This window comes from Crocodylus siamensis, chromosome 1 (assembly GCF_052110815.1).
Source record: "Crocodylus siamensis isolate JL-2025a chromosome 1, ASM5211081v1, whole genome shotgun sequence".
Classification (NCBI taxonomy): Eukaryota; Metazoa; Chordata; order Crocodylia; family Crocodylidae; genus Crocodylus; species Crocodylus siamensis.
This window is the reverse complement of record NC_143395.1, coordinates 86,079,605-86,106,518: the sequence shown is the minus strand read 5'-3', so window position 1 is coordinate 86,106,518 and position 26,914 is coordinate 86,079,605. Positions and strand designations below refer to the sequence as shown.

Here is a 26,914-nt window from a genome sequence, read left to right as displayed (position 1 = left end):
ATTTATATTCTGCCCTATTCAAAAGGCTCACAGCACCTTACAGTAAATATACAAACAACCCATAGTTGGATTCCCTAACACCCCCACCCAAAACATGAAACCTCCAACTCCTTCCCCGCCCCCCACAACTACCACTTTCCTGCCCAAACTCCCATACAAATAAACCCCATGGCCTTTCTTTACCATGCATTCCAGCTTCCATTTAGATCCATAAGACCCCTTCCTACTTCCTCCACTCCCTTCCCACCCATTTCCATTCCCCCACCTTGTTCTCAGGGGAAATCCCTCCACCTTCCCCCATGTCCCTTCTAAGCCTGCACCCCATATCCTCCCCATCCCCACAACAAACACAACATTGAATTAATTTTAACAAAAAAGGAAAAGAAAGATCCTTCTTCCCCTCCTCAGTCACTACTGAATGGTGCCTATAAACATCACCCTTCAGCAGTGCCTAAGCCTCAGAGTGGTACCTGCCCAGGGAGGGCTGTTGCCTTGATTGCATCTGCAACATAACTAGGACTTTCTTCCTTCTTTTGGACACCCAAGAGGGTGCCTGAGCAGGTGAGGAAGGGAGTGATGTCAGCAGTTCTTCATCTCAGGGTAGTCTACTAGTTCTGCAGTGCTTGCTGGGTGGTTGGGTCTTTCTCCCTTCCTTTGGGAAATGGAATCATGTACATCACTCTGTGGCCTGGTCTGTAAAAGACACAAGTCTGAGTTGATATTCTATTTGCTGCAGAAGAGGGTTTTTATCACAGTTCAGGGACTTAAACATGGTTCTTCCAGTCTCTTAGGCAGTAACTTAACCACCCAATGTTAGAGACTTTCATGCTTTGTTTACCCTTTTCTCAAGGGAAACATCATATTTCATCAAAAAATGTTCTTACAAGGGCCATGTGAGCTCTCTGACATAGTTCTATTCTCTTCCCTTTTGAACTAAAAAATCTGCAAGAGCAAACAGTCTTCCAAAGATTGCTGTAAAACAGGAAAGTACAAATTACAGCCTCTCATTTCAACAGTCTTATAGTGTGAGCACCAGAGGGAGAGTGTGGTTTCCATAAGAGTGGAGATTTCCAGTAAAAAACAGGAAATTATTATCTACATGCTCAAAGCACACTTACCTGCAGCTCCCACAGACTCCAAATACAGCCAATTCTCTGTTACTACAATAAGGTAGTGTAGAGAACAAAGCAATCTCAGTTACAATGAAAATATTTTTTTCTTTTGAACTGGAGCTCATGGAGACTGTTTGACTCTTGGAGTTCCCCCTGCCTCCCTCGTATACAGGCTATCTCACACGTCTTAGTGACACAACACAAAGGGCAAGAGCCTCCAGTATGATAGGGCTGGCTCCACTAAAGCCAATTCTCTGTGTGTTGGGATCCTTTGGGACAACAGCATCATCATAACAGCTCCCATCTGGCTGAAGTTGGGTGAAAAATAGAAGTATTTCATGCAAAAATTGTCCCTGTTCCTTATTGAAATATATCAAAATTTCAACAAACTCTATACCATAGCTACTCTCCTTATGTCCTGGATTGAGCTGGGCAGCTCAGTAATTAGCTTGAATATGTTAAATAAAAAGATATTTCTAGTCATGGCTGACTGTGGGTGCATCTACACATGCCATTAATGTGACTGAATATACTCTGGCTCAATTTTAGCTGGAGTAAACTAATCCCTATGTCATGTCTACACCTGTGTCTAAGCACAGTAACTTACTGTGGCATAGGATAGTACCTCTGTCTGACAGGACTATCCTATGTCGGAGTAAATTAATTTACTGCACACTAATTGTGGTTCATATGTAGAAAGTGATGTTTTACTGCACATTAAATTAGTCTAATGAGCAGTAAACTGCATGTGTGACTTAGAGTAAGTTCTCTTGGGAACATAGAGTGTCCAGGAAGTGTGGCATCCTGGGAGACAGCCTGAGTGAGGCAGCAGGCAGGAAGAACTTCCTGCTGGCAGCTGCCTCACCCAGGCTATCTCCCAGGAAGACATCCTAGGATGTCACACAAGGTTAAACCCCAGACCTTTGCAAAGGCAGTAGCAAGACTGTTACTTCTTTATTGTAAGAAGCATTTTTATATGTGGTCCTGTAAATTAGTGTTTTTTCCACTTTCCAAGCCACATCAAGATACACCTGCTATTTCAGGCACAAGCTACAAAACTCAGCCAATAGCTATGGCTGTAAAAGTGTTAACATTGGACTTCACACCTTTAGCTTATTAAACCAGACACAAGTGGTAGCCATCTTGGCAGCTGCATGCATACACAACGTTTACAGGGATTCCATGTGTGCTCCTTTTCCAAAGAAGAAAACATCTTTCCTGCTTAAAACACACATGAATTTCAGGGGGCTGAAAGTTGTGGAAAAGATGTGTTGTATAGGAGAAAATATGGTGTTTGTTATTTGGTCTGTATTTTCTGCTGAGGTAGACACATTTCACCAGCTGGATCTCTAGTGTGTTATGCGTGATGCCATATTAAGATTTCATTTCTTGTTTCTATGTTTTCAGCTCAAACCTCCTGTGAAATAAGGCCATACATTTTAAAGATTGTCCTAAATATAATCATCATTTGAAATGGGATGTACCTATAATAAGTATCTATGGCTCTCTGTAGTAGCAGATCTCATCTGATCAAGTTCACTCTAGTGTCAGCTGGTTGGTAGAGGTATGGTAATGAGAACTGAGTCATGTGTCACAAAAAGACAGTTATACCTACCAATTTTACTGATCTCACATCCAGAAAAGATTGTTTCAAGATACCATACTGAAGTGCCTATTGGATAAATCCTGCAAGTTGCCGAAATGCAGTTCCCACTGAAGTCAATGTTTACTGTGGGGAACTCGCTACATTACAGATTCGGATGAAGGCTAAAGTGATGAGCTGACTAAGGAATTGCCTTTTCTCACCTGTAGCAGCATACACAACAGAAGCAGCGCTTTCCTTGCTGATATCCTAGTCCCTTCTCCCTACTTTCCCCAGCAGTCTAAGGCTGTTAGCTGTTGTCTTTTTTCTCAGGATGGCCAGTTGTTGCTGTACCTTTAAATCTGACAGAGACTGCAGCCCTAAAATAGCAATTTTACAAATAGCTGCATCTTGCTACATTGTTCATTCATCTGGGAAGTCCCTAAGCTCCTACTGCCTAATTTTGTAGCCCGCTCATTCTTACTGAATGAATTTTGGGGAGATTGCTGAATCTTTCTGCCTTTTGGGGTTAGAGCAATTTCTCCAGTGTCCTGTTTCAGGAGTGCTGAACAGACTTGATTACAATATATTTGCAGTGTTGCACTACTCAGCCCATAACATGTCAAAAATCTTTGTGCTTTTTGAAACAAGAAAATTGTCCTTAAAGTCTAAAAATTGTTACTGACTTTATTTATAGAAACTTTCATTTTAGGTTGTCATAGATTCATAGATTGTAAGGCCGGAAGGGATCTTGGAAGATCATCGGGTCCAGCCTCCTGCACCAAGCAGGAAAGATAACTGGGGTCAGGTGGCCCCAGCAAGGTGATTGTCTAGTCTCCTCTTGAAGATTTCCAGGGTAGGTGATTACACCATGTCTGGAGGGAGTTTATTCCACAGTCTGGACACCATGACTGTGAAGAAGTTTTTCCTAATGTTGAGCCCGAATCGATCTTCCAGGAGTTTGTGGCCATTACTCCTGGTTTTCCCTCAGGTGCCCTGGTGAAAACTTGCTCACTGAGCCCTTGATGTACTGTAAGCTGCTACCAGGTCCCACCCCAGCCTTCTTTTCTTCAGGCTGAAGAGTCCCAGATCCCTCAGCCTTTCATAGATTTCATAGACGTTAGGGCTGGAAGGGACCTTGGGAAATCATCAAGTCCAGCCTCCTGCCCCAAGGGCAGGAAGTCAGCTAGGGTCAAAGAATCCCAGCAAGATAAGTGTCCAAACACTTCATAAAAGAGTCCATAGGAGATGCTTTCAGCACCTCTGGACGGAGCCAGTTCCAGGCCTTGGGGGCTTGGATAGTAAAGAAGTTTTTTCTTATGTCCAGCCTAAAACAATCTTGCAGGAGTTTGTGATTGTTGGACCTTGTCATCCCTTGGTGCACTCTGGTGAACAGATGTTCCCCCAGACCAAACCTCTAATGTACTTATAGGCTGCCACGGGGTCCCCTCTGAGCCTGTGCTTTTCCAGGCTGAAGAGTCTTCATAGATATTAGGGCTGGAAGGGACTTCAGAAGATCACTGAATCCAGCCCCCTGCCCCAGAGGCAGGAAGTCAGCTGGGGTCATAGAATCCCAGCAAGATAAACATCCAACCTTCTCTTGAAGGCATTCAAAGTAGGTGCCTGAACCACCTCTGATGGCAAGCTACTGCAGACTTTGGGGGCTCGAACAGTAAAGAAGTTCGTCCTATGTCCAGCCTGAAATGGTCTTGGAGGAGTTTATAATCATTGAACCTTGTCATCTCTTGGGGCGCTCTGGTGAACAAACGTTCCCCCAGATCCTGGTGAACACCTCTTATAAAGTTATAGGTGGCCAGAAGATCACTCCTGAGCCTGTGCTTTTCCAGGCTAAAGAGCCCCATGGCTCTCAGCCACTCATCATAAGGTCTGTTTTCCTGACCTCTGATCACATGCATGGCTCTCCTCTGGATTCTCTCAAGCTTTTCCACATCCTTCTTGAATTGTGGAGCCCAGAATTAGATGCAGTACTCCAGCTGCAGCCTCACCAAGGCTGAATACAGTGGGAGGTTGACAACCTGAGATTTACTTGGGAAGCATGTATGGATGCAAGCTAGAGTTTGGTTTGGTTTACCAGCTGTGACATTGCATTGGTGGCTCATGTTCAACTTGTGGTCAATCATGACCCCCAAGCCTCTTTTGGCCTTGGTGCTAGCAAGTGTAGCACTGCCAAACCTATAAGCGTACTGCAGGGATTTTTTCCCACGGTGGAATACCTTACATTAGTCAGTATTGAAAATAATCAGATTTGTATCTGCCCACTTTTTCAGCCTATACAAGGGAGCCTGGATCAATAGCCTATCCTCCAGTGTGCATTCTCTACCCCAAAATTCGGTGTCATAAGAAAACTTGGCCAGCCCACTTGTGATACCTGTATCCATGTCATTGATAAAGATGTTAAAGAGAACAGGTCCAAGGACAAAGTCTTGGGGGACACCACTGGCCACAGAGCGCCATGATGATTCACTTCCATTCACCACCACGCTCTAAGTCCAGCCTTGGAGCCAATTCTCCAGCCATCAGATTGTGATATAGCTGAGACCACAGTTGACCAATTTTTCTAAGAGGAGATCATGGGACACCAGATCAAAGGCTTTTTTGAAGTCCAGATATATGACGTCAATCTGTTCTCCCTTGTCCAGGTGATATGTCACCTGGTCATAGAAGGAAATGAAATCGGTCAGGCAAGACCTACCCACAACAAACCCATGCTGGCTGTCACTCAGGATGTTGCCACCAGCCATCTTGTGGACTCTTTGATGATTTTTTCCAGAATATTACCAGGGATTGAGGTCAAGCTGATTGGCCTATAGTTCCCTGGATCTACTTTCCTCCCTTTCTTGAAGATGGGGACCACATTGGCCTTCTTCTAATTTTCAGGTATTTCACCTAAGTGCCAGGATGGGTGTTCATTTTCTTGTATGGCTTGCCACGTAAGACTGTGATCATATGGGTGGCTCTTCTTTGGATTCTCTCAAGCGTGTCTACATCCTTGTTAAAATGTGGTGCCCAGAAGTGGATGCAGTACTCCAGCTGTGGTCTCATCAGTGCTAAATAGAGTGCAAGAATCACCTCCTTGGTTTTGCTGGACATGCATTGATTGATGCATGCCAGAGTATTATTTTCCCTACTGGCTACAGCATCACACTGCCGGCTCATACACATCCTGTGGTCTATTATTACCCCCAGATCTCTTTCATTCATGGTGCTAGTCAGTTTGGTGCTGCCAAGCCTGTAGGTGTGTTGGAGGTTGCTTGTTTCGAAGTGGAGCACTTTACATTTCTCGATGTTGAACTTCATCAGATTCTGATCTGCCGAACTTGTTAGCCTGTCTATGTCTGCCTGTATCTGTAGCTTATCTTCTTAGGCTCTTTAATTTAAATTTATTGAATTAAGCCCTGCTAATTATTCACGTTCAAATGAATCTATCTTTTCATGCCTGGCGATGCTACTGTGCAGTAGTAATGAGCTACTGTGCAGTAAGCATCTCACGTAGATGCAGCCACAGAGGCATAACTAGAGAGGGGCAAGCAAGGCACCAGCTCTGGGTGCTGATTTATGGGGCACCAGAATGGCAGCCCTTGGGGATCCTGCACTACTGCAGCTGGTATGTGAGGATTCTGTTGCCAGTCATGACAGCCCAAGCCTGTACTACTCCCATTGTTGCCACAACTTGAGCTCATAGCACTGCCAGCACCACCACTATCAGCAGCAGCACCCCCTGCATTCTACAGTGGTCAGCATACTAGTTCCCTATTCCTGTGCCCAGCCCTGCAACTCCTCCAAGGGCACCAAAATATCTAGGAACACCACTGATTTAAAGTATGACTAAAGAATATCATCCCTTCTAGCTAATTTTTCCCTTCCCCCAAATTCCCACAGCTCAGTTTAGAATGTATCTATTGCTGCCAGGGCTGCATGCATCATAAATCCCCACCACATGCTGTAATCCCACACAACACAAATGCAGAATGCTCCTTTTTAAGTGCACCTTTAAGTCATGTAGTATAGGATACTGCCCCTCTCCGCTATGACTGAGCAAGTAACAATGGGGCCTTCATCCTTTTTCCACAGAACCCAATGGAATGCAGGGACTGCTATTCCGAGCCAAATCTGCAGTCCATCTAGTCAAACATGCCACCTCTGCTGGCAATTAGCAACAGCCATTTTTTAATTGACTTAAATGACAGTAGACTCTTAATAGATAGTGCTAATCTTGTCTGTTGTAAATACCATATAAGCACTGTTATCTTCCCCACTTCTGTTGGAAAAGAAGGTTTTCTATGGAAAACAAGAATTGGATATCTTACTTCTCTTAAGCGTGAGAAATTCTTAAATGATAAACCAACCAGAAGTTATATAACCAAGCACTCTTTGAACAAAGATACTTATTTCAGCAGCTAAGATCAATAACATAGGCAACTGGAGTCTCTTTGTTTATTCTTCTTTGATAGACATACAAGGATATAGTTTTCATTCTTGAAAAAGCCACTGCTTTACTGTATTTGTCTGATTTTATGGTAAAAACACCAGTCAGTGGCCTTTTTTGTTTTGTAGCTGATACTTATTCATGTTAATGAATAAGTAGACAAGCAGAGAAAATACTTTTTAACCCCCACCTAATATTATTGGTTTTGTGTGGCAGAAATCAACGGTTGCATCTGATATCTGTCACCTGAGTAGGCAAGGCCAGGGAGTGCCTTGTGTGGAGTACCTCATAAATCCATGCCATAGCAATTACAGTTTTACTGCTCTCAGTACTAATTTCCAGAATTGTATAGTAAATCATTGCTGAACTACTGTTTGCTTCTGTTTATTTAAGTAAAAATGAACTTTACTGACCCAAGCTACAAAAGGGGGACCATATCCATAGAAAGTGATGGTGTGAGGAAATCCAGTTGTCCCTTGTTCAAACTTAATAGATAACCAGGAAAAAAAATCACTATAGCAGCTGGATTATGTGATACTTCAACCTTTTATCTAGTTCTGCGGCGGGAGTGAAGAGTGTATGAACAATTCATATGGAAAAATGACAGATTTATAACAAGCATGTTCAATATGTGGGCCTTAAGGATACAGTAACATACTGGTGTCTTTCAAAAGCCATCATTTTTGTTTGCTAAAGAAGCAATTGGATAGCCTATGTTTGGAATTCTTACCAAATCCTTGGATAATACATTTTCTTTCATCGCACCGAAGCAGAGACAGATTTTGCTCCCATGTATAGAAGTGTAACTCTACAGCAGTGTAACACCACTGAATTCAATGGAGTTACTCTGGTGTTGGCAGCAAAAGATGTACTGTTACCACAAATGAGATTTTGATTTAGAGTGTCACAGTCTTCTTTTCAATGTCTCTGCTGCTCTGGGGGAGCAGGAAATTCAGCTGAGTCTACCCCAGGTGCAGCATAGATTTCCCAACATGGTGGCACTTGCAGGAAGGGGGAATGCTGCTGGCCCATGGTGCCTGCTTCTTCCTAAAGTCTTAATGTGGTGGTACAATGAATGAGCACAAGGGAATATAGGAGACTTATGCTACCTCCTCCCTGGTAACAGTACATACCTTGCCGATTAGCAACAAAGACTAGTCAGCCCTTGTCACCCCGGAGCAGCTTGTCAGCAGTTACACTGGCAACTTTAGAGGGCATCTAGTGCCTGAAAGTTCCCAGCTGGCAGATAACCCAGACTGGAAACAGCTGAATCAACCCCAACAGCTGATTGAGGCTAGGTACAGAGATTCAAAGAGCCCAAGCAAGAATCAAATTTAGATGGTTAGAAGTTCCTCCCCTTGCCTCCAGAAGTATGCCTTTCAGCAAGGGATTTTGCCATCTTGGAACCAGAAAAATACCAAATTATATTCCATGCTCCCCAGTCTGGCCATGCAGCCAGGTGCCATGTGGTGCTGAAGCAGGGCGGGGCAGGAAGCAGGGAAATGGCTGGGGGGGGGGGCTGGGCTCCTGCCTCCTATTGCTGGCTCCCCCTGGGTCTTACTGCCTCTGGCTCCTGTCATCTCTGACAGGCAGCCAGGAGCAGGTAAATATTTTCTAAATTTTTTAGGGGTCCCACGGGCTGCATAGAATGGCCTGGTAGACCAAATCTGGCCCGAGGGCCATATTTTGCCTGCCCCTGTTATGGATATGGACAGGTTTCCGATCACTTATAGTGGTAAAAGTGTAACGTCTGTACTTGGCCTGAGAGAATGCATCAGTGAGTCTGTCCAGCTCACTAACAGGCTCCCTAGGGGGAAAGAGCAGCTACAGAGAAACCCCCTATTGCTCCCTGGCTGAAAAGTATGTGTTTGTGGTAACTTTGTTGTGCTTCACCCTAGGGATGTGCATGTGTGCCTGCCCATAGCACTCCATGTTTTGGAGTGCTAAAAACTGTGTAGGGTGACAACAATAACGCCTCCCAGGGCCTTAAGATACATCTCTATCAGGATAAGCTCCCTGCATGTAATGTATCAATATTTTTCAGGGTCTTGACATAGATTTCTGAGCTTTCTGTGGCTCCTTTTGGCAAGAAATCCACAAAAAGAATGCCTTCCATGTTCATGGCTTGCTATAAAAAATAGGAGGCACACCTTCTGCCTGACCTTGTGCAATGAATCACGATATGGTTCTCAGTAAAAAATACAGAAAAGGATGCTCCAGAGGAAGGAATAACTTTAGATTTGTTTTGAGTTTGGTCTTACAAATTCACAGCTTGTGGGTATTATTTTTCCTAAGGTAAACATGTTAAAACTTAATAAGATGACAATAACAAGGGGAAAAAAATAAACTGTCTGTTTTAAAGTGCATTAAAAAGTGTTAGCAAGGGAATCATAAATCTTATTAAATCTTTTAAAACACATCCTTTATAGTATTTTTTGTTAAAAACAAGGCAATAAAAAGCAAGGATTGCGTGACATGTTGGTATGTCGGCTTCTGGAAGCACTCTTGTTTTTTCAACCCCAGCATAGCCTATGTGAAGCAATGGCTTCTTAAGGGAACCTTAGAGGTGTGCTTGGGTATGCCAAAAGATGGGTGAGTAAAACCTCAATGTTTGTACTCTGTATATATGTGTAAGTAATTGCTGTTCTGGGGCCGCACTAACTTGCACAACCTCTGTCCTGTTAGTTTTATTTTTCCTAATGACATTTCTTTAAGATGGGACTGATGTTTTATGATGCCTATGTATCTTGTTATAAATGGAACAAGTTGGTGGAAAGATAGCAGACAATGTGGTTGTCTGTGAATCTCTTGTCTAATGTCCCACCTCTATCTTGGTAGGACATTTTTTATTTTCAAGCGCACTGAAGTACTCTACTATTATCTCTCTTCAGGAAGCATGTTTATAATGTTGGCTAATAAGCAACAGTTAACTTCTTTGAAAGCTCTGGACCGAGATTAAAAATATCAATTCAAAAAACTGGATCTTGATAACAAAACCAGTAATTCAACACACTCACATTTTAAAAGAAGATAAATGCTTCGAAGAGTTAGATGCTTTAACCTTTCTCCCTGTCACTGTCTCATTCATTGTTTGTTGGATCTGACATATAGTTGTCACAGGCTTTGTCCCATCTATTCCTCATATAAATATGGCACTCTCATGCCCCAGCCAGCCCTGTCAACATCTACATGTGTGTTGCTGCACACTAAATAATGCCACCACATGCAGGATCGTACTTGTATTTATAAGTACTAACCTGCAGTAGAGTTAGTTTCCTGGAGGCTAACAGGGCCACATGTATAGATGTGATGCACCGTAAAGGAAGAACCAGCACCATACCTACAGGTTGGGGAACTCCCTTCTCTTCAGTGCAGAGGCAGAAAAGGATCTTGGAGTCATCATTGATGCCAAGATAAACATGGGCTGGCAGTGTGGAGAGGCAGTCAGGAAGGCCAACCGCACTTTGTCATGCATCCACAGATGCATCTCGAGCAGGTCCAAGGAGGTGATCCTCCCCCTCTATGCGGCACTGGTCAGGCCGCAGCTGGAGTACTGCGTCCAGTTCTGGGTGCCGCACTTCAAGAGGGATGTGGACAGCATGGAGAAGGTCCAGAGGAGGGCCACTCACATGATCAGGGGACAACAGGGCAGGCCCTATGAGGAGAGCCTACAGGACCTGAACCTGTTCAACCTCCACAAGAGAAGGCTGATGGGGGGGATCTTGTGGCCTGTTACAGACTAGTCAGAGGGAACCAGCAGGCACTGGGGAAGTCCCTGTTCCCCTGAGCACTACCAGGAGTGACCAGGAATAACAGTCACAAGCTGGCAGAGAGTAGATTCAGATTAGACATCAGGAGGCACTACTTCACTGTCGGAGTGGCTAGGATCTGGAACCAACTTTCAAGCGAAGCAGTGCTGGCTCCTACCTTGGGGGTCTTTAAAACAAAGCTAGACAAACACCTTCCTGGGGTCGTTTGACCCCAGTTCTCTTTCCTGCCATGGCAGGGGGTCAGACTTGATGATCTGATCAGGTCCCTTCTGACCCTACAGACTATGAAACTATGTTGAGACTTTACTGAAGAGCTAATTAGATAGCTATGGAGTAAACATCTCATGTACATGAACCCCCTGTGTTTGAATATTCTGCACCTGGTTTGACCTTGTAAAATTTACAGTTTTCTCAAATTCATTTGCATTTTGATTTTACTCTAGATGTTTTGACAGCTTTTGTTTTTTATGCACTGATCAAGAAGAATTTTTTGTAGGTATTTAGTACCTTATATCTGAAATTTTAGCTATGGTGATTGATGGCTTGTTACAGAAATCACAAGATTTTGCCATACTCACTTAGTATAGTGATGATGATGTTGATGATGAAGCAAATGTTGCCACACTCATAAGTCAGAAGCATGAGGGCCAGAAAGCCAGCAATGCGTAGACTGGTCGATGTCAATAAGACCTTGGGTGCTCGAAGGTAGGCTAGATGATGCGGTCGGCTGTCTGAGCTTGATCAACACAGCCAACGTCATTGGAAAGGCCCAAGGAGTGCATGTTCACTTAAACTGTCCAACACCCATTCTGAGATGGTTAAGAGCAGCCCAAGGGGTTCTGAGACTTCAGGCAGTAGTTGGTATTCTGGCTTGTGACTACTAGGCTGGAATGCAAAGAATGGTTCAGATCTTGGGCTTTGAGACCACGGGCCAGGGTAGCAGCTTGTCTCTGGATGCCATGGTGGGGAATGCCTGAGAGGACTGTAGTTATAGTGATTATGAGAAGGCATCAGGAACTATAACTATACTTGAAAAAGATACTGGTGATTTTAAATATCTCAGGGTGAGGCAAGTTTAGAAATTTAAATTCTTTCCCTTTGGAGCCACACAGGGAACATCTACATGAGACGCTACATTGCCATAATGATGAGCTACAATGACCTAGCATTGGAAGGTGCTAACCATGATACCACCACTACTGCACAGTAGCAATGAGCTACTGTGTAGTAGGGTTGGAAATGACCCATGCAGTGCCGGGACTGCACAATACCAGTGGTTACTGCATAGTTGGGTGCATGTGTAGTCATGACTACAGGCAGTTTTAGATATGAGGATAATTATGGTTCTGGTAAGAATTATTTTCTGCAGGTCCTACTCTGCTCCCCCCCCCACACACACACCAACATGCCTTGACCTTCTGAACATGCTCAGAAGGGATACATTCTGGCCATTTATGATCTATTGTGTTCTGATTGGGCCTGGGAAAGTACATAAGCTCTGGGTAAGTCCCTGAAAAGTTACTCAAAGGAAAAAATGCAACTAGTGACAGTAGGAGGTCCCACTGTTTACTACAGTAGCCTAGTTGTAGGTCACAGGGTAGGGATTGAGACACTCAGATTCTAGGTGCTCTCACCCCGAGGGATTTTGAACCTACATTGCTCACTTCCCAGAAAGAGTTTTTACCATCGGGCATACACTACATAGGGTCAAGCGCCTGCTTTTGCCCACCTGTTGAAGACAGCCAAGGGACGATGATATGTGGGGTGACAGGGAGAGAAAGCCTGAGGGAGTATGAGGCACTGTCCTGGAGAGGAGGGAGCCCTACGTTCTGGCTCCAATAGTGTTTCTGTATCTTCAGTGTAATAGTCTTTGGATATAATAGATAGTAGTTAGAATAGCTGTTGTGCCACTTGGAACAGGAGAAAGGACCCAGTAAGCTGTTGGGTTAAATTTGTTGGGGGACATACATGGAGTCATGCATCACCATCAGAACAAGACGCCAACCTGTGCTAAGCGGCCTGAAATGTCATGCAGCTAACTTTTGCTACTAAATCATCCCAAGTTTGGTTTGAATGTGAATCCATCACAGTGCTAGATATGTATTAGCGGATATCTTGAGGTCCTTTCCAGCCCTATATTTCCCTGGTTTGATAATTATCTTGCATTCATACAAAATTGTGTTTTCATACTTAGTCACTAATACAAAAGATGTGGTCAGATCCTTCTCTGGTTCATTGCCAATGTTTCCAGACCAGCATTTTTTCTGGATTTTTCTGGAAATGTTGTGCTCCTGTAGTAATGAGCAATATGCTATCAAATATTACTCCAAGAAATAAAATCTGTACTGGGGTGTAGAGGGGTACACAAGCTTGTCATTCATTTTCTGTTGAGAAGCAGAACAAACAATCTTTGGTCACTCCAACCTTTGCAGAAAATGAAGATGAAACCTAGAAATAGAAGTAGAGGAAATTACTTTTAATTGTGAGTGTAATACCAGTGTTGCCAGCTCTTGCGATTTTGTTATGTTTCATGATATTTAGAGCTTTTCTCCAGGAGGCAATTTGTTGCATGGAGATCTTGGCTCTCATACTAAAATAAATTAATAAATAGATTTCCAGGTTTCATAGTTGCAGAAAAAAGTCTAAGAATACGAAACTACTGTGTCCAAAAGGCTGAGAAATGAGAAGCCTAATAAAATAACATTAGATGTTTAATAATAATGGTAGTAATACATTATTCTTATTCGTGTTGTTGTTATATTTTTAAGATGCCCTCAGGATTTGTGGGACCTGATTCGTGATTTTTTTAACATGTAGGTTAACAATACTGTAACCTCGATTCATTGTTTTGGTTCTGAACAAAACCCAAGTATAAACTGAAAGAGACTATACAAAAAATGAAATGTATCCATGGAATCCAGACAGTTGGGAAACTGAGAACCAGTGACCTGCTTGACTTTGCCTTTTCTGGTATTATCTCTTCAAAAGCAGATTCTTGGAAGAATTCTCTGTCCTTTAAATTATTTCACTGAGAGTCATCTATCTATGTATCCATTCATAAGCACAAAAATGGGAAATAATGGATCGCTGACACATGATCTTTACATGGAAAAAAAATCCATGTTGCACAGTGCACACTTTTTTCCCTATAAAAAATAAAATGTTGGGAACTGTGAACACGTGGATGCTGCCCACAAAAATGTAATGTGTTAGTTTTTCCTCTACATTGTTTCACATATGAATGTTTTAAAGGTAATAAAAAGTCTTACCAATTAAATCTTACAGTATATCACATTATACATTTTGGTAATAAAATATATAAGCACACTTAAATAGATATACATCTCTTTAGCCAATACATTTTATTGTTATGCTTAGCTTTGCAGCTGTTAACTGCTTTTCATGTAAAAGCCTTTTATGTTATTTCTGGCATCTGTGGCTTGGGTTTCCATCAAATGTAACTTCTCTAAACCACTTTATTAACTTCAAAGTAAGGTGAAGTATTTAAGATTTAGAATGAAACATCCCCTTGTAACTATTTTTAAGAGAGTTCAGATTAGTGCTTTGGCACAATTCATTATTGCTGCAATACTGTGACTTTAAAGTGGGCTTCAACCAATAATACCACAGAACTCACAACCTAGAGCTGTGCAGAAAACAAAATTTCTGTCCCACAGGAACTTTTAGTGGAACATACTGTTTTGTGTGGAAATAGGATGAAAAGTCAAATTACTGAATGTTTTTGCAGAACAAGAAATTTTTGAAATGTTTTATATGGAAATGTCAGAATGAAAAAATCTGACTTTTCATGATTTCAAAATGCCAAATCTGCAATGAAATATTTTGTTTCAAAATGTCCCTTAAAAAATGGAAGAAACTCGACCAAACTTGATATTTTTCCACAAAAAATATCAATTTCAAGGAACTGCAGGAGTAGCCAAGACAATGTTTCAGTAAAAAGTTTTAACTAGTGCCATTACAAATGAGGCTGTCCTGTAATTGAAAAGGTACCGCGCTGTCATAAAAGGTGCCACATCTAAATAAATGAGTGATGTTACAGTAAGAGGCTAGGTGACAGTTAATCTTCTTGTGTCCTTGTCATAAATTAGATGTTTTTCCAGAATTGTGCATGTGTTAGTTTTTTCCATTGCTGCAACGAGGTCCTCCTTCATACAGATTTCACCAAGGAGTCGGCAAATGAGCAAGTGCTCCATACTCTGTACTTTACCTCACTCGCATATATTTATGTCATTAAAGTAGTTCCACTTGATCATATTTGTTTTTGATCTTCCAGTTTGCATGTGCAGGTGATTCAGGCATCACCATGTTAGCTGGTCTAGATCAGCCCCTCTGGGAAGGTCCTCCTGGGGTCTATTTCAGAGCACCTGATTGTATGTAATCTTTCCTTCCACAATCTCAGTTGTGCCTTGTCAGCTGCCATGTCCAACAGCACAACACTGGTCAGAAAACTCTGTCACGCTTTTAGCCATTTAGTTACTTCTGTGCAACCATAAAGTGGATGCCTGGGGTCTTCCATCTGCCTTGATCTTTCTTTTTAAAACTCACAACCTTTCTTTTGATATCAGGTGGTGCAATGTCAGCAGTAAATACAGGCTATCCTTTTGTGCTGGCTTTAGACATCCTCTTATTTCATGGCAGCTGCTGTTTAGAACTGGGTCTAGTTTCTTGTCATGAACTGACTGTTTTCATATTGGATATGCATATTCTGCAGTGTAGTAACACAAGTCAATAGCAGTGGATCGTAATGTAGCTGGGTTCACTCCCCACTTTGAGGTGACAAACTTTCAAAGTATGTTGTTGCAGGCACTGACTTTCCCTTTCATCTTCTCTACATGTGCTTTGAACATAAGTGTTTGGTTCAATGTAACCCCCAAGCATACAGGTTTTGGGTGATTAGTCAGTGGGATTCCATCCTAGGCGATGTCAATTTCTACTTGGCTTCTCCATGTTGTAGATGAAAAACGGTGACCTGTATCTTGGTTGGTTTGGTGCAAAACTGGTTCTTATTGTAGTAATCTGAAAGGTTGCTCAGTGCACATGTTAATCTGTTCATAACAGCTAATGCATCATGACAAATGAAGCTTGTTGTGTAATCTTTTAATATTTTTGGAAGGCAAAATTCACCCCTATGAATGAATGATCACAAGGAACCTGCACCTCTTAAGTCTGGACCAGTTTCAAAGGGACTTAATGATGGGAAGTGTAACTGAGCAGGGCCAACAAGGTGTTGGTTTTTTATGTGGAGAAGTGCAAAAACAGCCACCATTACCCTGTGCATCACCACTCCTGAGGGGTGGATCTGCCCTGTTACACCTCTGTAAATTATACATAATCTTCATATGTAGGCCTTTTACATGAAGACAATGAAAGAGAGAGGCTTTATAGCAAGGAAGCCAGGAAGTTATTAACCTCTTTTGCTTCTGCTAGTAACTTATAGACAATGACAGACATTTATTCATAACTTGAAAAATGTGATGGTCAGCTTTGTGACGTGATGTAACAAGTAGGGCTATGCAAACCCACCAATTTGAATTTGCATGAGTTTTAGAAAATAGAACCAGTGTGTTCACTCTGCACAGCTCTGGGACATCCCCAACCCCAACTTTTGCTTTGAGTTTCAGGAATGTATGAACTTGAAAAGTCAATGTGAAACTGACCAGAGCCATGCAAACTCTAGCAACCTTTGTTGAATGTAATGAAACCAGCACCTACATTGCAGTCTGGAACATCTCAGACTGAGAAAAATGCTTTTAAACAGAGCCAACAGTGGGGTTGAATGCATGTTTCTGCTTGGTTTTTGGGTAGGGTTGCCCAGGAGATATGGATATAGCCAACAACTCTTCCTACTACTGCTCATTGCACACACCTCATTTACCTTTTGAAATGTTCTAGTGTGTGTGTCTAAGTGCCTTCTTGGAAGAAGAGACACTTGTGGAGGACTAAAGTAACTGGACTGATAGACTTTTCTTCCTAATTAATGCAAATCTCAAGGACTTTTGGTTTGAGGATAATGCCAGGCAAAACACACCTGTCTTTGCCTGAAATGTGACCATAGCACTACTTCTATGAAATTCTTTTCAGTCTGTAATTTCTGTTCTATAAAGTCCTTTAACAGCTCACTAGTAGTCTTCATCTTTGCATTCTTTTGCCATGCATTACTGGTCCACATTACAATTAAATCAGAACTTTTAACTTGATAAATAGCTTTACTGAGTCTGAGAAAGTTTCTCCTGCTAATTAGAATAATGAATTTTCATATCTAAAGAATGTTAATAAGTTAAACTGAAGGAAAATCTTTAAATGTAGCAGGGTTAGTAGCCAGTTCATTAGGTGAGATTTTTTTTTAATTCCTTTGGAAATTTGAAAATAAAGATAAAAATATATTTACATAAAATTTACTAGCAGTAGAGACCTTTGAGAAATGATTCTTTCTCATAAACAGTTTCACTGAAAACAATTATTTTACTCTGTGATGAAAAAGGTTCTTCAACTTTTTGGCTTAAAACAGTATCTGATTTTTAAATGTTTTGTTTTCCATGAGGTTTTTTTTTTTGGTGAAAATATCAGTTAAAAAAATACTTTTTCCCTGCTGAAAACTTAACCCTGTGATAGAAATTTTTAATTAAAACCCTCCAAAATTAAGTTCTCCCAAACATATCGTGACAGTTTACTAATAATATTAGAATGGGTAAACATGACACACTTCCAAACCCTTTGTAGTCGCCAGATATTTTATACACTTCACGTCTCCAGACATGCCATCTCTGTCCCTTTCCCTCCTCCTCATAAAAAAAAAGTTTGGAGGAGGAAACTGAGGGGCCATCGTAAAATATCAGCACTTCTTCAGCCTGTAAGATCAGAGGCATTGTATAATTGTCAAGTAAGCCACCTTATAATTACAGTTATTAGCTAAAGAAACTATTTTTACTAGGAAGAGCCCCAAACCACAATGTTAAGATCCATCTACAAACTTCCAATAAAGTGTGTGTGTGTGTGTAAAGATCCAGAATTTTGGCTCAGATTTATACAAAAGCCAGCTGGCAAGCTTGGTTCAGGATCTGAGACTTCCAAAGTTGAAAGTCGTCTGCATCTGAGACCTTGCTTTGGAATCAGGCCAGAAGAGTTCTTATTGTGATCAGTGGCTGATCACAAAAGTTCTTATCAATTAAATCAGCGTACCACCATGTGTAAGCCTGCTACTTTCACTGTCATCAATAAGGCTCAACCCATCTTGAAAGATTCCAGTTTGTCAAACCCTTCTCAAGTTATGACTCCTGCATCCCAGCACCATATGAAAAACAAATGCAGTCTTCTGTGCGTATTTCATACCATTGCAGAGGAACAATTAAAGTTTTGGTCATGGATTCATAGCTTTCAATGAACTGCAGATGTCTGGGGTCTTTTAGGTAGCCCTTTCTGAGCCCATTTGTTTTGTTAGAATTGCTCTCACTTTTAGTTCTTTGATAGAACAACCAAATCGTAGGTCTGGTCCCAGACAGAACAAGGAAGTGACCGAGTGATCATGAAAGAGCTCCTAACTACTAAGTAAACTACAACATAAAGAGTAAATCATGCTATCATGCTAATAGGCCCATATCACTCTCTCTCTCTCTCTCTTTCTGTCTTTCTCACACTCACATTCACACACTCCCTCACACGCGGATTCGTAAGATTGCTTTTAGGAACTTTCACTTCCTTCCAAACAGCCAGGAAGTGGGGATGAGAAACAGTTCTGTAATTTTCATTGATTCAGAAATTAAGGAGGACCAAGTGGGAAACAGCAGTGGTGGGAACCAGTGTTTCAGACGGACTCTGAATCATAAGACAATATCTGAATCGTAGTTTTATTAAGAATCTAGCTTTTATATTAGTATATGGAGGGTGTGGGCATTTAAGAAACTCAATTTAGATCAATTAAACGAACCCGGTGTTATGACACTGTGCAGAATGTAGATAACATATTGTCTAGTATGATACAAATCCTGACCTGTGAAATCTCATGAGACATCTAAAACTAAGCAAAACTACCCAAATCTTCGTTTTTGCCTATTGATCTTCCTACCTAGCTGTGTTGGCCTTTAGCTTTTGAACATATATAGACTCTTAAAAGACTTTTATCATGTGATTGCTCCTCAGACAAGATCAACTCTGTCATTCGTATTATGAAAGGCTTGTGGTAACTTTCAGGTTCTATCATCAATAGCATGTTTTTAGCGTGGGTGCTGTGTAGGTGCTAAACCAAATACATCATGATCAGACGAGAGACTATTTTAGGTCCCTTACCATAGTAATTTAAATCGTTTGCTTTGTAAAAGACAATCAGGGTTTAGGTTTAATTAAAACACAGATCTCTATAGTGGAAAGAAGAGTCTGAAGTGTATTATTACTGTAAGGCCTGAAGGCTATCAAAATTATGGGAATCTCTCTACCTTATAGCCATCAAGTGAGCCACCTGCAGGAGTTCCACATATGGAAGCACAGCCCTGCCACAAAAGAGGAGTTAGGTTACCCTGCTACAAGTGATCAATTCTTCTTCTAATTTGGTATAAGACATAGTTCAGTTTCCTGCATGAGGGTAATTTGTTCAGGGGTGACAACCTTGTTCTGGTTTCTCTGTTAGCAACCGGTCTGACTACAAAAAGAGGACATGCATCCCCTCATTTTTAAAGTATGAGACTGTTGGTACAATCTGCTTTTTCTTGTTTATTGGTCAAATCTATGCCTCTGAAGATTCACAGAAGACCACTCCGGCTCCATACTATGGTGTGTCACCATAGACTTTGCACAAGATATCTAGAATGTTGGAGATGAAACTTTTCTAAGGTTTAGGCATTTGGCTGGGAGCACAGAGATTCTTGTGGCTTACATGCCTGGATATAAACTCAAGTAATTCTCCTGATCTTTTTGTTTGCTTAATGGTTGGTGTTTATTCTAAGTGATAATGATAGGAAAGTGGTCTTCTAGTTAGGCAATCATGGACCTAGGCATCTCTGACAGACAGGACTGTGTATCATTGATTTAAGGAGAGGGTAGGCGATTAATGCCACGATAAAACTGAGGTTTAATGTCATTTTGCATCCTGTGAAGACACTAACATATCACAAGACTGAAACGTTAAGCCTTAATCCCCTCTTTTTGAACAACAATCAACCACTATGCATCAAAGTGGGAAACAGTAAATGACTCAGTTTCCTGCAAGTAAAAATTTAATGAGACTCCCTGGTCTGGTACACACAAACACGGGATGGTGAAATGCTACATTTTTTACCCTACTGGGCAGTGTTCAGGATGTTGGTCAGGGCTCTTCAAACGAAAACAAGCTCAAATTCATTCTGTAAAATGAGGAATGTAATGTAGAGAACTGGGACCGTGCCACAGAAAGTCCAGTGATAGCAGTGACTAAGAATTTTATACTGTGTTGAGTAATACTACTCTGAGACACGACGCAGGAGAAGGAACAACTTAGCACAGAGTGCACGCAGATTTATAAAAAATTAGCTTCATGGAAACTGCCACTAGAGCTGCACTGCTGATGATAGGCTGGCCTTATGCAAACTTAGCAAAAAGCAAAACAATGCTGGGAAATGGATAATTCTTGTTCTTAACTGATAAGCCCTGATGAGACCTGATTGCCATGATAGCTGCTTGAAAACTGTCATCTGAACTTTTCATGGTTTGAGGCCTGATCCTGATCCCACTACAGTATTTGGTAAGAGTTACATAGAACTATGTGCATCAGATCTTCTGCTGGTATAAATCAACATCACCTAGAAGGATGCAGCTTTATCCCAGATGAGGAAGTGGCCTCAGAAGTGCAGCAGTAGGTTCTTCATGTGACATACTGACAAACATTTACTATGCTGTATCTTTCTGATAAAGCTACATATTTAGGGGTTTGTGCCTTGACCTTACTTACACCACCCTCACGGAGGCTGCTATGCACAGAGTGGAAAAATCACACCCCCTTTCTTTGCAATTCCGGTTGAGCCATATGTTCCCTCTCACTGATACAGGCCACTCTTGCTGACTTGAATGTTTGTGACGGTAGCAACTTTATGATACCTCTATATGCATGGAATGAGTAAATGTACAAGCGTATTTATTATATACCATTTATTATTCTCCAATTTAAAACAATCAGACATTCCATCAGAGAACAGAGACAATACAGTCTCAAAAGCAATACTATGGCCAGTTACTATTCCACCTTTTAGGTGCCTAAGTACTATACTCTTCAACAGGGGTGTGCAATACGGGCAGTATTTGATTCAGATTTGGCCCAAATCAGGGAAAGTGATTTGATTTGTTGATTTGGATCACTGTCCCTGATTCAATTCAGCCAGATCCAGATATGAAGATGTGATGCTGATTCAGCAAATCAGTGATCCAGCCATAGACACAGCTTTAAATGTTTTTTCTACATACCTCGAGGTACCAGGCATGGCTCATGAATGCTGCAATGCTGGGGCAGATGGCACAGGAGTACAGGGGACCCCCCATGTGCTCAGCAGTGAACCCGGAAGTGGACCGGAAGTACTTCCAGTCCACTTCCAGGTCCGCTGGGGACCACACAGCCACCTCCCCCCACCAGGCTTTCTTTGGCTCAGTGATCAGGTACAGGGGGGCCCCAGGTGCCCCCACAGACCCAGGAGGCACCAGTCACTAAGCTGAAGGGGTGGCGGGGTGGCCCCTCCAGCAGACCCAGAAGTGCTTTTGGTCCACTTCCAGGTCTGCTGCCAAGTGCACTGGGGACCCCTCCACACACTCCTGTGTGATACTCCATCTGCCCCACCATTGCAGCATTCAAAGCCACCTGCTACCTTGAGGTATGTTGAAAAACCATTTAAAGCTGTGTCTATGTCCGAATCTCTGAATCTTTCCAAATCTCTCTGAATTGGTTCAGAGGGTTCTGATTCAATTTGGAGAGATTAAAGGGTCTCCTGATTTGATTCGGATTCAGAGATTCAGTCAGTGAATCAGGCTGAATCTCCACCAAATAGAATCAGGGACCAAAGCTTTGCACAGCCCTACTGTTCAACCCTGCTCAAGTTCCAGAAAACCCAGTGACACAAAAAATGAATGAGTGGGTCCTCCTTCTCCTTGTTGCTTTTTTGTGATTCTGGGTGCTTACACAAGTTATATTTTTTGCACAATCAGGCCCCCAAATGCACTCTACAGCCATGATGTAACATGTGTATGACTGCAGAGCACTTTTAACATGGCTGATCACACAAAATATTACGCTTTGATAAATCAGGTATTAGCTGAAGGCAGTATAGAACAGAATGCCTTAGGGAATTTGTGTTCCCTCGAGGGTTAATTTTTCATGCCTTTGTGGGGCTGGGCTGGTGCTCACATCAGGAAGCTTTAGCCCAGTTCCACCCCTGGGGCTATCAGCTGGGATATGGGGGGAAGCAAAGCTGGACCTGTGAGGCAAGGGGGCTCCGTTCCACCTTGCCATGCCCCCCCAAGCTCTGACCATGCCAAAGCCAAGTTGGCAGCTGTTGCTGCCACTGTCAAGAGTCCCAGGTGGGGGCTGGGGGAAAGGAGCTCCACCATGCCTCACAGCTCCCCCCACATACCTCTCCTTTCCCCCATGCCCTGCCCAGGCATCTTGACAGTGGGGACAGCAGCTGCCAGCTCAGCTTTACCATAGCCAGAGCCAGGGGGCAGCAAGGTTGAATGGAGCCCCTTTGCCTCACAGGCCCAAAACAGCTCCCCCCAATACCCTGCTGGGGTAGCTGGAGGGGGGACCTATGAGGCAAGGGAGCTCCATTTCACCCTACCTCCCCCCCCGCATCCATCTTGAGCCTTCCCAAGCCAACAGGTGAATGTCTGTTGGGTTGGGGGGGCGGAGGGTCTAACGGCATTTTGTGTACAGCATCATGAGTTAGAGCATAGTCCCTAAACAACTATAGTGAGGGTGGGCAAAATAGAGCCTGCAAGCCGAATCTGACCCACCAGTCAATTTCATCTAGCCCACGGGCACCCGCCAACTAATTGTACCCCACCCAGCCCATGTGCCTCTCTCCCAATCTGGTGCACAGAAGGGCCCAGCCCAGCCAGCATGCAGCTTCCACATGGGGCTGCTTCTGCCACTGCTGTGGCTGCCAGGGGACCTGCTCCGCTTCCCCAGCATCCAATGTTTCCTCCTCATTTCCCTTCTGCAGTGTTTGCTCCAGATAGGGAAGTGGCAGGGGGGGAGGAGGGGGAGCTACAGCTGGGAAGGAGCATGGAGCTGGGGCTGGGGCTGGGGCTGAAGCTGGTGGGAGCATGGAGCCTTTGCCCAGGGGGACATCAGGAGCACAGAGATTTGTTGGGCAGGGTGTGGGTGTGAGGGAAGGTGGGGAGAGGGCTGTGGGGACACCCCACACAGTCCCCCTCATGGTGCATAGCTCTTGCCACTGGCAGCAGCAATCGCAGCAGGCAGCGGGTGCCTGTGGAGCTCATGGCCACACAAGCATTGCCACCCAGTGGCACGTGGCTCTGGCCAGCACTGCACATGGTGGCAAGGAGTACAGCCAGGCAGGCTCACCTTTACCATGCAGGACTGCCCGTGATGCACATGCAGCACATCCAGCTCACACACAGTGAGGGTGAAGCCCCACGCAGTGAAGCCGGTTGCCTTTGCTGCTCCCTGCCACATAGGTCCCAGGACTCCACCAGAAGTGGAGGGGAGCCCTGCCTCCTGCTTCACAGTGGAGTCCTGGGAGCTGCACATCAGGGAGTGATGAAGACAGCTGACTCCACCACACAAGACTTACCCAGTGGCATGGAAGTGCCAAGAGCTGCATGAGTCCCACACAATGGGGGCCAGCCTGACCATGCTCCTCACTGCCACATGCAGTATTGGCTCAAGCTGTGCGCCACTTAGCAGCAGCTCCTAAACAGCATCTTGCGTGCCTGCCTCCTGCTGCTGCTGTTGGGGGCTGTGCATGATGGCGGGGGGAGTATGGGGAGATCTTCCCACATCCCCCTCACCCCCATCCTCCCTCACACCCCACACACCCACACCCTCGCCCCACAAGCCCCCCACATATACAACCCTATGCCCCACCACACAGCCACACCCTCTCACAACCCCACCACACACATACTCCATATACTACCATACACACATACCCACCCCAACCACACCCCACACACAATATACAAGAGTAAGACTGAGTTATTATGCAATCATTTCTATATACAGTACACAATACCAATCATGATAAAATTAAATCGTTATACTAGGTGATTGACTTTTAGTGTACAATTGGGGTTTTTTCTGGTTCCAAGATGGCAACCCGCCCCTCCCAAAAGGATTAATTCCAGGGGCAAGGGGAGGGACTTCCAGTAGCAAAGGTCAGGGATTAAGGGTGGGACTTCGGGTCCCAAGATGGCAATCAGGGTGGGGCCCTTATTAAGGGGCACAGCTACCCTTGCAGCTCTTAATAGCTCACCAAAACTCATTAAATGGCCCACCAGCTGAAATAATTACCCACTCCTGGTCTACTGACATCCATAGTTCTACAGCTAAGGTGCATGTGTTACAGAAGTAGATGCACTGTGGTTTTACAGGGACTTGAGCAGGGTGGAATGGGATCAAATGTAGGCTTCTGTGTCCATTTAGATGTCTAATAAGTGTAAAAGGATTTGTTTGTTGTGCTTAATATATGGATAATCCCTAGAAAGTTACAATTTCTTTAGACAAATGTTTTAATTAATACTTTCAAAATGGAAGCAAGTTCTGAAAAATTCTCGTTCATTAACATGAGATGAATGAGTTTCTAGTTTGAAATATATTTCTCAGCTGTATCACACACTATTACTGTCACAAATTCTGCAAAATGTATTGCAGCATATATTTTATTTTATTGTATTTATTATTTATATAAAGTACCTGCCTACCTCTGTAAAAAAATATATAATGGACCTGTGTTTCCCAATGGTGCACACAATTTTACAGATATCTTTCAATATTTCTGTTCATGTTTCTTAAGATCCCAAATTAAATGAATGTTCCCTATAATAATAGCTACACAACGAGATAGTGAGAGAGAGTGTTCCTGCCCCAAAGAGTTAAAGAGTATCTATAATATATATTTTTGGCAGTTAATTTATAAGGAACTTACAAGCATAGTAAGACTACTAATTTTACTTAGAAATGATTCAATATGTTGATGATGAAAAAATGCTGTTAAATTATTTTGAAATTCTCTCTAAATTTGATTTATAGCCATTAGTTTAGGGCAAATGTGGCAAGCCTGTCACAGGAAAAAACTGTTACTGACTTTTGTAGTCCGTATAACATTTGAATTTACATTGAATAGATGTATTAAAACGTCAGGTTATAAACTAAACATGTGACTGAAAAGGACTATAAACATTAGATATGCTTACCATCAAACTGATCCAATTTTGCCCTGATGTTCTGCCTCTGTCTTCCCCCACAAAGATTCTAGGAGTTCCTTGACACTGGCCATATTTAAAAATAAAATAAAAAGCAAATTAATGTATTTTTATTTAAAAATGTAAGTCCTCCTTAAAAGCAAATGCAGTTTAATTTACCCTGTTGAAAGGTACAAGATCAACCAAATAAACAGTTTTTAAAAAAAATATGTATGGTTCTACTCCCCACCCTCCCCAGGACTCAGTCAATTTACATGGCTAAAAAAGATCACCCTTGACATGAAACAGTACTTCTGTCCCCATTCTCATGAAGTCTTGCTGAGGCTGCTAATAAGGATTCCAGCTGTGGTAATACTTTTGAGTGTGAACAAGTATTTACCAAGAAATACACTGAGGGACCAAACCCATTTCATGTAGGAGATCAATCAGCCATTAGACTGGAACAACCTTAGCCCTTAGACTAGGTCACTACCAAGCTGGATCGTATTTAAGTCAGCAACCTAGAGATAAAAGTCTCCATATCCCAGGATCCAACCCCCTGAGGCATTCAGTCCTTGAGTTCCTTTTTTTGTTATAAACATAATTCCAGTACAAGATAAGAAGTTGCACAGTACATATAGTAATCCTAGAGAAGATTAAAAACAGCACAAGAAGTATCAGAGGCTAAAACAGTACTAATCAGTATGGCCAGAAGACAGTTCAGTATTTACAGGGAGAAGCTATGATATTAGGCCTCAGTACAGTTGCCACTTCTCTTAGGTATCTGCCTTCACTGCTGGATGACAGTATTAATTATTCAATCACAGTAAAGGTCTCCATTAAGAAAAATCCTACACTGAGTTACGTTATCTTAAATGTTCTCATTTTCCTCTCTTTTTTTTCTTCTTTCTTTTCCCCTGAATGAATCCACAGACAGGGATACATTTTCTTTAAAATAACTCAGCTTTTTAGTGAATAAATGAAACCACAAATTTGCAGCTGTTGGAAAGAGAAGCAGCAAAGAGCACAATTTTGTCTGTATAGGCAGCATATACTACATAAGCAGTATTGAAGTACCAAGCCAGACATTTATATATACTATTTCAATTCTAACAGGAAACTGGTTTCTCTTTCCTTATCCTGATATCCTCAAAAATCTCTTTTTCTTATTGTTTACAACAGTTGGCTTTGAACAAAAAAGGGGGGAAAGCCTGGGAGCATTATGAAAATACACTTGAGAAAGCACAGAGTAAGATTAAATGTGTTAGTAATTAACAGCACATAAAAAAATCTACTTACATGATTTCGTCTCTGTATATGAACGTGTTCCATCAACCCATATTAAACTACTTGATCATAACTGCAAGGTGGAAGCCTCCTTAGTACTGGTACTGCTGTCACACAACAAATGGAAAAGACACTATTAGTCAAATCTGACTACCAACTGACCTTACCGCCAAGACTAACTTTATCTGGGACTATCCCTGATGGCATAGTTCGGTTCTTTATTCACACTTATTACCAGAGGTGCTGGCTCATTTCTAGATCTGAAATTACGGTATAACCCAGTTTGAGCTGATATGTACAGTATACAAGGAAAAACTGCTGT

At 42.5% G+C, this 26,914-nt stretch overlaps 1 long non-coding RNA gene across 1 annotated transcript; it reads right to left on the bottom strand.

Moving 5' to 3' along the window:
• Positions 1 to 561: 561 nt before the first annotated feature.
• LOC149872989 (uncharacterized) lies at positions 562 to 26,678 on the bottom strand. The gene is made up of 3 exons (XR_016439827.1): positions 26,605 to 26,678; positions 25,318 to 25,392; positions 562 to 693 (listed from the first exon to the last, which is right to left on the bottom strand). It is a non-coding gene; the product is annotated as an uncharacterized LOC149872989 (long non-coding RNA).
• Between the last annotated feature and the right edge of the window lie 236 nt (positions 26,679 to 26,914).